We start from the raw sequence: 12,060 nt of genomic DNA, 5'->3' as shown, positions 1-12,060 counted from the left end.
TGTTCACATGGAACCCTTCTCCACTTCGGCCTTCAAAGTTCTCGTTTGAATATTTGCTACTTCCACCAAGATCTGCACCGACGGCCGCTCCACTCGGGCTCACGCCCAAAGCTTCTGCGCTGGCCGCCGCGGCCTTCCTACTCGTCGCGGCTTATCGCACCGTGTGCCCGTACTGCCGCGACGGTTCGGTATAGGCTCGACGTTCGAGCGTCATCCATTTTCAGGGCTGATTGATTCGGCAGGTGAGTTGTTACACACTCCTTAGCGGTTTCCGACTTCCATGGCCACCGTCCTGCTGTCTATATCAACCAACACCTTTTGTGGTCTCTCATGAACGTCCCTGCATCGGACGCCTTAACCGAACGTTCGGTTCATCCCGCATCGCCAGTCCTGCTTACCAAGAGTGGCCCACTTGGCACTCGCATTCACGTGCCGAGACTCCAATTGAGTGAGTCCGGCTTCTTACCAATTTAAAGTTTGAGAATAGGTTGAGGTCGTTTCGTCCCCAAGGCCTCTAATCATTCGCTTTACCAGATAAAACTGCGACTAAGCGCCAGCTATCCTGAGGGAAACTTCGGAAGGAACCAGCTACTAGATGGTTCGATTAGTCTTTCGCCCCTATGCCCAAATTCGACGATCGATTTGCACGTCAGAACCGCTACGGCCCTCCACCAGAGTTTCCTCTGGCTTCAGCCTGTTCAGGCATAGTTCACCATCTTTCGGGTCCCAACAAGCACGCTCTTGCTCGACCCCTAGGACGCGGCCTATGGGATCGGCCGGCGATGCGCCTAATGAAAGGATCTCGCCTCGTTTGCCTTCACTGTGCTTTCGGGTTTCGTACTGCCCAACACCTCGCGCGCGTGTTAGACTCCTTGGTCCGTGTTTCAAGACGGGTCGGAGACGTGGCCAGCTTAAGCCGCAGACCCCTGGCGTCTGAGCGCTAACGCGAAGAAGGCCTTGTACAAACTCTAGAGACTGCGAGCAGTTTCCAAAGCCGTGTTCCAGCGATCAACACGCAGCCTGTCCGAAGACCGACGCGGAATCTCTCCTCGGTCGCCGAGCCGAAGCTAATCGAACGCCTATAACACTCTTCCGAAGAAGAGCTACCTTGCGAACGACCAAAGTCAGCCCAGCAACCGGTCGCGGCCCTCGCCGAACGCTAGTGCAGCGCCGCGACGCCAGCGCAACCGTAAGAGTCTCCGAAGATCACTCAAACAGTAGGACAGCTCTCGCAGCGCCTGAAAACGTCCGGCGACTCGATGGGCGCCTCCGTTTGCCTCCAAGCGGTTTCACGTACTCTTTAACTCTCTCTTCAAAGTGCTTTTCAACTTTCCCTCACGGTACTTGTTCGCTATCGGTCTCGAGCCAGTATTTAGCCTTAGATGGAGTTTACCACCCGCTTAGGGCTGCATTTCCAAACAACCCGACTCCGGGAAAACCGCTAGGACGAATTACGACCGCCGCCAAGGGCCTAACACCCGCTCTGGGAAAAGGCCTCGATCAGAAGAACGTGGGCAGTCGTTGGTTCGCCGCATGCTGAATTCCATACGCTACATTTCCTCGCCCTCCAAAAAGGCTCGGATTTAGCGCTGGGCTTATCCCGCTTCACTCGCCGTTACTAGGGGAATCCTTGTTAGTTTCTTTTCCTCCGCTTAGTGATATGCTTAAGTTCAGCGGGTCGTCCCGCCCGATCTCAGGTCAAAAGTGATGTACTATAAAAGTACATGCGCTTTGTACGTCGGCCTTTTGAAGTCACTTAACTTATTCTCGAGCACCTACCGTCGTTGCTACCTCACCCGAGGCCAGCAGGCTGCTCACGCTTCAGCTGTGAAATCGCCAGACCAGCTGTCTTTGACGACACGCTCCTTAATACAGAAACGAGTCGCAGGCACTTTCAAACTAATGAAAGGATCGGTGTGTTAAAGACCCTGAGACGGACGTGGCCCCAGGATTACCCGAGGCCGCAATACGCGTTCAGAATATCGATGCTCAATGTGTCCTGCAATTCACATTACTTCTCGGAGCTAGCTCCGTCCTTCATCGACGCTCGAGCCGAGTGATCCACCGCTAAGAGATCTCTCGTGTTAATCAATCTCAATGCAACCAAAAAATCGTGTTCAAAAAGAAGCGGCCGCGCCAGCACTTGCGTGCTGAATTATTACTCCCGCTGTCAGGAAGCAACGCGACCGAACTATAACAGTTACAGGGCTCGGTCCCTTCTTAAAAGAAGAGACGTCGCTTGAAATCAAATTTCGATTCGTTAATGATCCTTCCGCAGGTTCACCTACGGAAACCTTGTTACGACTTTTACTTCCTCTAAATGATCAAGTTCGATCGTCTTTTCGAACACCGGCGAGTGCGTTGCCGCACGTACCAGGCTCAATCGGAGGACCTCACTAAACCATTCAATCGGTAGTAGCGACGGGCGGTGTGTACAAAGGGCAGGGACGTAATCAACGCAAGCTAATGACTCGCGCTTACTGGGAATTCCTCGTTCAAGGGAAACAATTGCAAGTCCCTATCCCTAGCACGACCGGGGTTCAACGGATTACCCGGACCTTTCGGCCTAGGGAACACACGATGATCCGGTCAGTGTAGCGCGCGTGCGGCCCCGAACATCTAAGGGCATCACAGACCTGTTATTGCTCAATCTCGTGTGGCTAAACGCCACTAGTCCCTCTAAGAAGTTGTCTCCGACCCAATGGGTCGAGCAGCTATTTAGCAAGTAAGAGTCTCGTTCGTTATCGGAATTAACCAGACAAATCGCTCCACCAACTAAGAACGGCCATGCACCACCACCCACAGAATCAAGAAAGAGCTCTCAATCTGTCAATCCTCGCTGTGTCCGGGCCGGGTGAGATTTCCCGTGTTGAGTCAAATTAAGCCGCAGGCTCCACTCCTGGTGGTGCCCTTCCGTCAATTCCTTTAAGTTTCAGCTTTGCAACCATACTTCCCCCGGAACCCAAAGACTTTGGTTTCCCGGAAGCTGCCGGACAGTTCTTAAGTTCGACACTGCCCGATCGCTAGTCGGCATCGTTTAAGGTCAGAACTAGGACGGTATCTGATCGTCTTCGAACCTCTGACTTTCGCTCTTGATTAAAGAAAACATTCTTGGCAAATGCTTTCGCAGTCGTTCGTCTTGCGCCGATCCAAGAATTTCACCTCTAACGGCACAGTACGGATGCCCCCGTCCGTTCCTATTAATCATTACCTCGTGCTCCGAAAACCAACAAAATAGAACCGAGGTCCTATTCCATTATTCCATGCAACATTATACAAGCGTAAAGCCTGCTTTGAACACTCTAATTTTTTCAAGGTAAACTTGCCGGACCACCGCAACACTCAGTTAAGAGCACCGCGAAGGCACCGACCAACAAGAACAACGAGGCCAGTGCTAGCCTTTCGACCGACCAACCTCGCCGTCCCTATATCCAACTACGAGCTTTTCAACCGCAACAACTTAAATATACACTTTTGGAGCTGGAATTACCGCGGCTGCTGGCACCAGACTTGCCCTCCAATGGATACTCGTTAAAAAGTTTAAAGTGTACTCATTCCAATTGCAGGACCTCGTACGAGGTCTGCATTGTTATTTTTCGTCACTACCTCCCCGAGCCGGGAATGGGTAATTTGCGCGCCTGCTGCCTTCCTTGGATGTGGTAGCCGTTTCTCAGGCTCCCTCTCCGGAATCGAACCCTGATTCTCCGTCACCCGTTACAACCTCGGTAGGCCGATACCGTACCGACGATAGTTGATAGGGCAGTTGCTTTAATGAGATGTCGCCAGCACTAGGCCGTGCGATCCGCAAGCTTATCCAGAGTCACCATTGTAACGACCCGAAAGCCGGTTAGTTTTGGTCTGATAAATGCGCGCCTCACGTCAGTTCGGCGCTTTACGCATGTATTAGCTCTAGAATTGCCACAGTTATCCATGTAAAAGCGTACAATCAAATGAACCATAACTGATTTAATGAGCCATTCGCAGTTTCACTGTACGTGAGCTCGTACTTACACTTGCATGGCTTAATCTTTGAGACAAGCATATGACTACTGGCAGGATCAACCAGATAACTATCCGAGGGCGTTTAAACCCGTTGCTCGACTGAGCGTTTTTACTGTATAAATACAGACCTTTTCTATCACTCGGCTTAAAAGCCTTGCGAACGTTACTGAAAGTCGGCGCCGGCCTTTTGCTGTTTAAAGCGCCAGCCCGCGTCGACTGCAGCATGCAGCTATACAACTGACTGTTCTTTCTCCCGACCAACCGTTTGCCTTCTGCCGGTTAACTCGTCAGCAGCAACACGCCATCTGTCTGCTGCAGTTACCCGCCTCGAGCCGTGCCTGCCTGCGTCGGCTACTCGTCTCGACGACTTCGCAAAGCTATAAGCCTACCGCCGCTGGACGCTTGTAGTTTTTCATACGCTGCTCCAATGCGTTTACATAGCACGTTCGCCGCCGCTGCAATAGCCGCGCCTCGGGTGCTAAACAGTAATGCTTTAAGCCCGCTTTCTCGCCAAGTCGACCGAACGCACAAACACGTCTCTCTCACTAGTGTAAAGTAATGCATACGTGTATGATGCTCAAATGTTGCTGTTGAACTTTTTTTGCCGATTTTTTTCAATTTGTTTGTTTCTTTTCAATTATTTTAATGTTTTAAGCTTATTTATGCTACGTTTAAATGTTTTAATACTTTTTTTATACTTTATTTAATATGTTTAAAAGAAATAAATAAAAAATAATATATATAAACTACTTTTTTTAATGTTTTAAATATGTTTGTTTATTATAAATAAACTTTATTTGTATTATTTTTTATTTAAACTTACTTTTTAAATCTTTATACTTGTTTTATCGTTTTAAGCACATTGCGATAAATATAATAAACAAAAAATTGAATGAAAATAATAATAATAATAAAAAAAAAAAAAAACATAAGCTTATTTTATATGTTTCATTTTATTTTTATTTAAACTTACCTTTCAAACCTTAATACTCGTTTTATTTTTTTAAGCAGATCGCGATAAATATAATAAACAAACAATTAAATAAAAATAAATAAAAATAAAATAAAAAAATCAAACAAAAGCTTATTTTATATGTTTCATTTTATCTTTATTTAAACTTCCTTTTAAACCTTTATAGTTGTTTTATTTTTTAAGCACATCGCGATAGATATAATAAACAAACAATGAAATAAAAATAATAATAATAATAATAATAAATCATAAGCTTATTTTGTATGTTTCATTTTATTTTATTTAAAACTTACAATTTAAACCTTTGTATTTGTTCTATTCTTTTAAGCACATCGCGATAAATATAATAAGCAAACAATTAAATAAAAATAAAATAAAAAAATCAAACATAAGCTTATTTTATATGTTTCATTTTATATTTATTTAAACTTACTTTTTAAACCTTTATAGTTGTTTTATTTTTCAAGCACATCGCGATAGATATAATAAACAAACAATGAAATAAAAATAATAAAAATGATAATAAAAAATCATAAGCTTATTTTGTATGTTTCATTTTATTTTATTTAAAACTTACATTTTTATTTATTTAAACCTTTGTATTTGTTCTATTCTTTTAAGCACATCGCGATAAATATGTTAAGCAAACAATTAAATAAAAATAATAATAATAATAAAAAAATCATAAATTTATTTTATATGTTTCATTTTATTTTTATTTAAACTTACTTTTTAAATCTTTATAGTTGTTTTATTTTTTAAGCACATGGCGATAAATATAATAAGCAAACAATTAAATAAAGATAATAACAAATAAATAAAACAATACGGCTAAACTATAAAAAGAAAACTAAATAACTGATAAATACTTGTAAATCATTATTTGAAAAATTTATTTTGAAACACAACACGATTGATTTATAAATAATAATATATTTTTAATTTGTGTAGTTCATTTAAAGTAGTCTCCCTTTTTGCTTCTGGTTTTATTAGAGTTATATATAACAATAAATTGTGTAGTTCATTTAAAGTAGTCTCCCTTTTTGCTTCTGGTTTTATTAGAGTTATATATAACAATAAATTGTGTAGTTTATTTAAAGTAGTCTCCCTTTTTGCTTCTAGTTTAATTAAAGTTATATAACACATACTATAGTAAGTTAAAAAAACTATAGTAACTTTATAAAACTACTTTATAAAATACATTTGTATAATTTAATAACTTTAAAATAACTATCAAGAATAAAATAGAATAGAATAGCTTTAAGTTTAGTATACAATTGGTATGTAAATTGTGTAGTTTATTGAAAGTAGTCTCCTTATTTGCTTCTGGTTTTACTTGAGTTACATAACGTTAAATAAACATACTTAATAAACGTAACCATCAATACTGTCATTTTAATAAAACTAAGTACAAATACATTGAATTAACATAGAACTTTAAAAAGCCTTCGCTAGTATCTGTTGGTAACAGTAAATAACCTATTATGACTCACAATACAAGAGTGCGAAATTTATTTTTCATTTGATTTTTCAGGTATTTATTTATTTGTGGAAATAAACTTTTTTATTACGTTAGAAACTAATTGAATTTTTCCTCTAACTATGCCTATTATTATATTTAGTATGCTTAAAAGTAATAAAATGAAACGTCGCGATTATATAATAAACAAACAATCAAACAAACAAAGAAATAAAAAAAAATATTTTTTTAAACTTATATTTCAACTATATGTCTTATTTTATTTTCATTTAAACTTACTTTAAACCTCTGTATTTGTTAAATATATTTCAACACAATACGATTAAACTATAAGACAAACAACAAAATAAAATAATCACATTAATAAATACACTAAGCAAATAGCTAGAATAAATATAAATAGTTCAATATATACAATATATTTCTTCCATTTTTAAGTTACTTGTTAAACATATTTATTTAAAAATGTTTCTTTAGAATATAAAACTAACAGTTGTACAAATAAAGAAATTAAAAAGCCAAAACACATAACACTAACTTTTCATAAATTAGATATGCAAATATGAACAAAATAATAACTAAATTGTAAAGCTTTTGTAAACTGTGAACTTATAAACTTATAATAATAATTGCATATTCACTATTCACAATAGCTTTTTATTTAGTACACAACTGGTCTGTAAATTGTGTAGTTTATTGAAAGTATAATCCCGTTTTGCTTCTGGTTTAAATTAAGTTATACAACACATACTAAAGTAAATTAAATAAAGTAATTCACTACTATCTATTAAATAAAACCAATTTACAAAATACATTAATTTAAATTAAATTGAACTTTGAACTTATAATAATAATTGCATATTCACTATTCAGAATTTCTTTAAATTTAGTACACAACTGGTCTGTAAATTGTGTTGGTTCTATTCAAGTACTCTCCTTGTTTGTTTTGTTTTAGTTGTATTTATTTTTAGATACTAGCACATTCAATACACATAATAAAGTAAACCAAATAAACTCTATTAATTTAAACTAAGTACAAATACATTAAGTTAATACAAAACTTTTAAAAGCTTTTGCTAGTATCTGTTGGTAACAGTAAATAACTTATTATGACTCACAATACAAAAGTGCAAAATTTATTTTCGTTTGATTTTTCAAGTAGCCACGCTTTTATTTGTTTGTGGACAAAAAGACTTTAAAGTTTTAGTATAAAAAAACTAATTGTATTAATTTTAACTCAGAAAATTGTACTCTACAAGATGGTGCCATTATTTTTTCGATATCTCAAACTGGTCAAACCACTTTTTTAGCGCTCTAATTGGTTTAAACAGCAAATAACGTTATCTGATAGGCTTGAGTTTTTATTTGCTAATAACTAGAATTTACTTTTCTTTTAAGCGTTAAAGAAATGTAAATAAACGAGTAATAAGTATAAATAGGTCAGAAAGAAAAATAGTACAATATATTCAAAAAAGATGAATTCAAAAAGCAAAAGCCTACGGCACGTGGTATTCCCAAGCGGTCACCCATCTAAGTACTAACCACGCCCGACACTGCTTAACTTCCCAGATCGGACGAGATGGGGTGTGCTCAGTGTGGTATGGTCGTAGGCGTTTGAAAGCGTTTACAAGCCTTTATAAACCCTTCGGTTTGTTTAAAAAACCTATTTGCACTTGATTTACAATCGATTTGATATTTTAAAATTATTCCTTATAAAATTTTAACCTGAATTAACTTTTTTTTTGTTTTTTTAATCAACAGTTACTCCCAAACTGTACTAAAACTGTATTGTAACTGTACAAAAGTGTTTGTTTAAATTATTGTTATCTATAAATTACCTAAGACCAGGACAAGTAGAAGTAAAGTTTATTGAATTATTAAATAAATAAAATAAAATCGTAAAATAAAATAATACAATATGTTTACAATTTGTCATTGATCTATCCATTTATGTTATTGCATTACAAATACAAACATTGCATACATTCAAGAGTATTATTCATCAATCTTTTCAATATAATAAGTTTTAAATTTATATTTATTTTTAAATAATTCCTGACATTTTAGATTACCTGAGATTTTTTTTAATTAAATTAATTTTAGTAATTAAATACTTGACGTTCTATTTTGTTTAATTTGATAACTCAACCATGTTTATTTTTTTTTACTAATTTAAAGAACTATTAAACTAAAAGACATTACATACAGCTTCTAAAAGTTTTAAACACCTTAAAAAATATTATTATTTTAAAGATATATTAAAGAACTAAACAGATATTACTCCTAAAAAATCTTGTTAATAATATATAAAAAGTACTCAAAGTCAGACTCGGAAATATATATACTGTTGTATATCTTACTTGAAGTTCACTGTAATTGACACTGAAAAATTGACACTTGAAGTTCACTGAAAAATCAACCTATTTATATAGCAAAATATTTCTTTATCTTTGTCGTGGCGCGGTGGGTCAGTGGTCTTATCAGCTGACTCATAAGCAGAAGGTTGAGAGATCGAATCCCGCTAGTCGTCACGAAACACCACTATCGTTCAATGTTCGGGCTTCAAATTCTTTGAGATTATACTGTACTATTTATCTATCTAACTAATCTATCTAACAAATGTTGTTCAATCTAGGTTGTGGGTACTTGGGTCGAGTAATGCCTTTGACTTACAATCTGTTGTGGATTGACAATATTCCTCTATCTATCAATAAACAAATCTATCTAATAAATGTTGATCAATCTAGGTTGTGGGTACTTGGGTCGAGTAATGCCTTTGACCTACAATCTGTTGTTGATTGTCAACATTCCTCTATCTATCAATAATGATTATATTCAATATTAAATGTTGATTAATTCAGTTGTAAGAAAACCAGTGCGCTGGTTAGGTTGGGTAAGGCCTTCGACTTACAATCTTGGGGATTATCAACGTTCATCACAAGTACAGTAACGATCTCATTGAATTTCCAGTTGGAACATTGGATTGTAGTGGTGGCCTACTTTGTAGGTTTTTTGCCTAGTTTGTTTTTTGCCTAGTAGTGTTTGCCTAGTTTGACAAACTATTGTATATATATTGTATAACTTTATTTGTATTATTTTTTATTTAAATTACTACTTATTATTAAAGAATTAAATTTTCTTAGAAAAAAAAACTATGTATTTGAACTCTCTGTATTTTTTATACAATACGATTAAACTATATAACAGAAAAATAATTAAATAATCAAACTATTGAATAAGCAGTTAATTAGTGTGTTTTTTTATGCTTCTTTCATTTTTAACTTACTTGTTAACCATATTTCTTTTATTAAAGTATAAAACTAACAGTTACTAAAATAAAATAATCATAAAGTCAATACACAAAACACTAACTTTTTATGAAGTAAAGTTATTCAAAGCTTATAATTATGAAGCTTTTGTATAATATTTCAATTACAGTGAACTTTAAGTAAGATAAGTTTTTTTTTTGTAATAACTACAAAATTGGTATTTTAGTTTATTATTAGTAACTAAATATTTATATTTATTATATTTAAAAAAAAACTTCTATACTAACTCTAATTTGCATATTAAAACATACAAATTTTACCAACTAAGTATTTATTTTTATTTTTCTTATTATAATTTTCAAACATAAGCTTGTATACCTTATATACCTATATACCTCATATAGTAGGCTTGACATAACATAACATTATTTAAATCTTTTTGTTTGAAATAAACTCATTTAGTTATTAGTAAATTACAACATAAATGTTTATAACAATAAAACTAAGATTTAGCTTTTGAGTTAGTAAACTTTGATAGTTTTCTTTTAATAGTTTAATAGTCCTTATTCAAACAAAATTGCTATATATTTAATACACATACAAAAGTAAACTAAGTAAACGTAATTCAATAGTTTCTATTAAGTAAAAGTAATTACAAATACATTAAGTTAATACAAAACTTTAAAAAGCTTTTGCTAGTATCTGTTGGTAACAGTAAATAACTTATTATGACTCACAATACAAAAGTGCAAAATTTATTTTCGTTTGATTTTTCAAGTAGCCACGCTTTTATTTGTTTTTGGACAAAAAAACTTTAAAGTTTTAGTATAAAAGACTAATTGTATTAATTTTAACTCAGAAAATTGTACTCTACAAGATGGTGCCATTTTTTTTTCGATATCTCAAACTGGTCAAACCACTTTTTTAGCGCTCTAATTGGTTTAAACAGCAAATAACGTTATCTGATTGGCTTGAGTTTTTATTTGCTAATAACTAGAATTTACTTTTCTTTTAAGCGTTAAAGAAATGTAAATAAACGAGTAATAAGTATAAATAGGTCAGAAAGAAAAATAGTACAAAAAAGATGAATTCAAAAAGCAAAAGCCTACGGCACGTGGTATTCCCAAGCGGTCACCCATCTAAGTACTAACCACGCCCGACACTGCTTAACTTCCCAGATCGGACGAGATGGGGTGTGCTCAGTGTGGTATGGTCGTAGGCGTTTGAGAGCGTTTACAAGCCTTTATAAACCCTTCGGTTTGTTTAAAAAACCTATTTGCACTTGATTTACAATCGATTTGATATTTTAAAATTAATCCTTATAAAATTTTAACTTGATGTAATTATTTTTTTTATTAAAACCTTTTTTTTTTGGTGTTTTAATTACAATTACTCCCTGTAACTTTATTTAAGACTTTGTTTAAAAGATTGTTGACTATATTCTATATTAAATACTATGATTAGAAGTAAGTGATTAAACTAATTAAAAAATAATGTTAAAATAAACATGTTGTGTTTAGTTTGTTTTACTATTTCTCATTGTTCTATTTATAGATTGTATTGTTTTACTTCAAGAATATTTATAGTTAGTTTCTAAAGAATATCTCATACTACATCAGATTTTACGATTAACTTAATTTTAGGTAATAAAATATTTGACGTTTAATTTAATAACTCAACTATGTTTATGTTATAAAATAATAGTATATAATACACATACATTATAATATAATAATATGTATAACTAGTTGTTTTACTTTAAAATGAATAATTAAGTGGAAGAATTAAAAGAACTCACATTTTTGAAGAGAGCGTGGAAAACCAGAATAGTCTTTTAAAACATTTATTAAATTATCGATAAATATAGAATACAATAGAATTAAACATATAAACGTAACTGTGGTTGCTTGGAAACTAAACAAGAAATTTTTTAATAAAAATATAAAATAGTTATTATATAGAATTAAAATAAAATAAAAGTAATATAAATTATACTTTTAAACTAAATAACAATTCACGAGCAATATTAGCGCAATGTCAGAGTATGAGTTTATAATAAAGGAATTGCTTCCTTGGTGTTGATACTTACCTTATTCAAATAGAATACATTTTCAGCAATCAGGCTTGTATTTATCTTAGCGCGCGTAACACAACGTTTGTGGGTTTTGGCACACTTTTGTCGATAGTGGGCGCCCCGCCTCTTAAGTACAGAAATTTCGGGAATTTTCGATTTTTGGAATTCTGACTCGACAGATCGTTTTTGTTTGGTCCAGAGACCCCGTAAAAAATTTTTCAGCCCATTTGAAGCATGATGAAAAAATGTTATTTCGACCCCC

General features: G+C 34.6%; 4 non-coding genes and 1 pseudogene across 4 annotated transcripts; all 5 read right to left on the bottom strand.

The window, feature by feature from the left end:
* On the bottom strand, positions 1-1,701 carry LOC145846737 (large subunit ribosomal RNA; annotated as a pseudogene; the record flags this gene model as incomplete).
* A 222-nt stretch (positions 1,702-1,923) lies between these two features.
* On the bottom strand, positions 1,924-2,076 carry LOC145846720 (5.8S ribosomal RNA). The gene has a single exon (XR_014370857.1). It is a non-coding gene; the product is annotated as a 5.8S ribosomal RNA (ribosomal RNA).
* Positions 2,077-2,261: 185 nt separating this feature from the next.
* LOC145846731 (small subunit ribosomal RNA) lies at positions 2,262-4,069 on the bottom strand. Its single transcript, XR_014370867.1, has one exon. It is a non-coding gene; the product is annotated as a small subunit ribosomal RNA (ribosomal RNA).
* Positions 4,070-7,948: 3,879 nt separating this feature from the next.
* On the bottom strand, positions 7,949-8,067 carry LOC145846716 (5S ribosomal RNA). The gene has a single exon (XR_014370853.1). It is a non-coding gene; the product is annotated as a 5S ribosomal RNA (ribosomal RNA).
* Positions 8,068-10,826: 2,759 nt separating this feature from the next.
* On the bottom strand, positions 10,827-10,945 carry LOC145846740 (5S ribosomal RNA). Its single transcript, XR_014370872.1, has one exon. It is a non-coding gene; the product is annotated as a 5S ribosomal RNA (ribosomal RNA).
* Between the last annotated feature and the right edge of the window lie 1,115 nt (positions 10,946-12,060).

Source organism: Thalia democratica, unplaced genomic scaffold (assembly GCF_965202585.1).
Source record: "Thalia democratica unplaced genomic scaffold, ktThaDemo2.hap1.1 HAP1_SCAFFOLD_596, whole genome shotgun sequence".
Taxonomy (NCBI): Eukaryota; Metazoa; Chordata; class Thaliacea; order Salpida; family Salpidae; genus Thalia; species Thalia democratica.
This window is presented reverse-complemented; position numbering and strand designations above follow the sequence as displayed.